This window comes from Myxine glutinosa, chromosome 6 (genome assembly GCF_964187855.1).
Source record: "Myxine glutinosa chromosome 6, kmMyxGlut1.1, whole genome shotgun sequence".
Taxonomy (NCBI): Eukaryota; Metazoa; Chordata; class Myxini; order Myxiniformes; family Myxinidae; genus Myxine; species Myxine glutinosa.
In genome coordinates this window covers 110,866,283-110,870,069 of record NC_136266.1, presented here as the reverse complement: position 1 = coordinate 110,870,069, position 3,787 = coordinate 110,866,283, and positions in this window count along the sequence as shown.

Sequence of the window (3,787 nt, the reverse complement as noted above, 5' to 3'; positions counted from 1 at the left end):
GAGATTTATCAGGATTGAAAGACATGTTCCATTTGTTTGCCCAGTCTGTGATTTTGTCCAGGTCTGCAGAGAGTGAGGAGGCTGCAGACTGCCGATCTGAGGGATGAGGAATGGAGCGACAGAGAGTAGAGTCGTCAGCAAAGAGATAGAGAGGATTTTCAAGAGAGTCAGAGAGATCATTGATGAAGACCAGAAAAAGCACAGGGCCCAGAACACTACCTTGGGGAACTCCAGCCTGAACAGGAAGAGGAGATGAGAGAAACCCATTCAGGGCCACACGTTGACTACGACCAGAGAGGAAGTCCGCCAGCCATGCGTGGAGATTTCCATGGATACCAAAGGAGGAGAGTTTGGTGAGCAGAGCAGGGTGCCAGACCGTATCGAAGGCACGTGAAATGTCAAGGGAGACAGCTCTAATTTCCTGTTTGGTGTTGAGGACCTCCATCCATTGTTGAGAAAGCAGAAGCAGCATGTCCAGAGTAGAGTGACCAGGTCTGAAACCAAATTGATGATCAGAGATCAAGCCATTGGAGAAGAGGAAAGATTTCATATCTGAAGCAATGATGGATTCCATGACTTTGCTGATAATTGGGAGAAGGCTGATTGGTCTGTAGTTGCTGGGATCTGTTTTTGCACCTTTTTTGTGCAAAGCGGTGATGCTGGCTGATTTCCAAGCAGATGGCAGATGACCTTGAGCAAAAGAGAGGGTGAAGAGAACAGAAAGAGGGAGTGAAAGAGCGGAAGAACATGATTTTAGGACCAGTGGGCAGATGCCGTCAGGACCAGTTGCAGAATCAGAGTCGAGGGTTGACAGAAACTTTTCCACCTTGTCAGGAGGAAAGGACACAGAGTCCAGGAGCAGCTGGGTACGACTGGGTACGGAGAGGGATGGGTTTGGGACACAAGATTTAGAGGCAAACACAGAGTTGAGGCATTCAGCTTTTTCACGTGCGGAGTCAGCCGTTAAGCCGTTTGAGGTGAGGGAGGGGATGGAGGGGGAACAAACACCAGAAACAGATTTGACCAGACGCCACCAGGATTTGGAAGAGGGAGACAGATAAGAGAGTTCGGTCTTGAGAACGGTGAGATATTGTTTCCTGGCTCTCCTGAGGGTGGACACACACTTGTTTCGGGCTTTGTGAAAGGAAATGAGATTTCCTTCCGTTGGATTTGCTTTCCAGGAGACTAAAGCAAGTTGTTTCAGGGCAACAGCCTGAACAAGATTCCGTGTACCATGGACGGGAGGAAGGGTATGACAACTGAAGACGAGATGGGATAAATCTGTGCATGAGAGAGAGCAATTTACTTTGAAAGAATTCCCAGGATGAGTTGATGTCAGAGGCGGTAGAGATGGGAGACCAGTCCAGATGATTGATGGCTGCTTGAAGACCGTGCCAGTTGGCCTGAGTGAAATGCCAGACTCGTCGCCGCTGAGCAGGCTCTCTGAGAATGGTCAGAGAGATGTCCACTTTGACAAGCACATTCTCAGATGAGCCGATTGGAGCAGAAGAAGAGCAGCAGACATTTTCAGGGAAGTTTGTCATAACCAAATCCAGAAGAGAAGATGCTACGTTGACTGAGATCCGGGTCGGTAAATTGACAGATTGTGTCAGTCCCAGTGAGTCGCAGAAGTCCTTTGCTGAAGAGCCATGGCTGGTGAGAGAGGTACCCACACCCAGCCAACTGGCATGGTGACAATTGAAATCACCACATATGAGGAAGAGAGAGTTGGGATGGGTAGATAGAAGTTGGTCCATATTATCAGACAGCGAGATGTAGATGGAGTCATCACTGTTTGGTCGACGGTACAACACACATATGAACAAAAGGTGGGAGCGAAGGGGAAGCCGTAGCCAAAGGTATTCCTGGGGGTGAGGTGGAGAGAGGGCAGTGGAGGGCGAGTGAGGAAGAGAGTTTTTTTATAAAGATAGCAACCCCACCTCCAGGACGAGGCTCAGGTCTATCATACCGGAGGAGGGAGTAACCTGGGAGAGATACCAAGGCATCAGAGACATCATGAAGGAGGAAAGTTTCTGTTAAGCAGATCACATCTGGTTTGTCAGAAGCAACCTGTATGGAGAGATCAGTCAAGTTTGAGCGAAGGCCCCGGATGTTTGAGGTCCATACCGTTAATGAAGAGGAAGGGGGAGCATCGCGTCCAGAACAGGGGGGGGGGGGGGGGGAGGGGTAGGGTAAGATGTGGAAGAGGAGGAAGAGGTAGGGAGAGCTGTTGAAGGTGTCAGAGATTTATCAGTGAATTATATCAGTGAACTGAATTCAACCACCAATTTTTGAGATCAGCATTGGCCAAAAGGTCAACATCGGCCAAAGGTCAACAATTTCTAATTTCTAAAATCCTCAATTTTCATCTGATTGACTTGAAAACTGAATAGGATTTGCATATCAGCTTACTGAAACCAACCACGAACTATTTTTGAAGTCAAAAGGATGCTCTACTGAGTGCCATGCTACTTTGTTTTATTTTGCCAAGTGTCACTCTGAGTGATTTTTCATTTGTTTGTTGGTCGCCGGCCTACAGGTCACAATTCTAAACCGATTGTCATGAAACTTCACCGAGTTGTAGAGGTCGTCACAATTGAGAAGCCTATTGATTTTGAGGTCAAAGGTCACCTGGAGGTCAAATTTCGAAAATCGCCATTTTAATCGGTTGACTTGAAAATAGAACAGCATTTGCACACTGCTTCACTGAATTGGGAAACCAACTATTTTTGAGATCAAAAGGTCAAAGGTCTCAAGGTCAAACTTCCAAAATCATAAATTTTCATCTGAAAAACCATCAATTTTCATCCAATCGACTTGAAAATAGAACAGTATTTGCATATTGCCTCACTGAATTGGGAAACCAACTATTTTTGAGGTCAAAATGTCAAAGGTTAACTCAAGGTCAAACTTCCAAAATCATAAATTTTCATCTGAAAAACCATCAATTTTCATCCTATTGACTTGAAAATAGAACAGCATTTGTATATATCACTGAATTGGGAAACCAACTATTTTTGCGGTTCAAAGGTCAAAGGTCAACTCAAGGTCAAACATACAAAATCATCAATTTTCATCTGAAAAATCATCAATTTTCATCCGATTGACTTGGGGATTGAACAGCATTTGCATATTGAGTCACTGAATTGGGAAACCAACTATTTTTGAGGTCCAAGGGTCAATTCAAGGTCAAACATACGAAATCATCAATTTTCATCTGAAAAGCCATCGATTTTCATCCGATCGACTTGAAAATAGAACAGCATTTGTATATTGCCTCACTGAATTGGGAAACCAACTATTTTTGCGGTTCAAAGGTCAAAGGTCAACTCAAGGTCAAACATACGAAATCATCAATTTTCATCTGAAAAATCATCAATTTTCATCCGATTGACTTGGGGATTGAACAGCATTTGCACATTGAGTCACTGAATTGGGAAACCAACTATTCTGAGGTCAAAAGGTCAAAGGTCAACTCAAGGTCAATCTTCTAAAATCATCAATTTTCATCTGAAAAATCGTCACTTTTCATCCTATGACCCGAACTTTGATCAAGATCGTCAATTTTAATCTTGATGAAATGGACAATTTGATGGATCAATGGCATCCTTTTAGGGGGTGTATTTTTGCAAGTATCGTCATGATGGTATCTGCAAGTATCTGCATGGCGTCGGCTTCTTGTCTGTTTGTTCATCGCTTGTTTTGAACGTCTCCTCAAAGATCGCCACTCAACGTTAAAACGTCACACATGCGCGCACTGTAAGGGGTGGAGACTCACACTGTACCA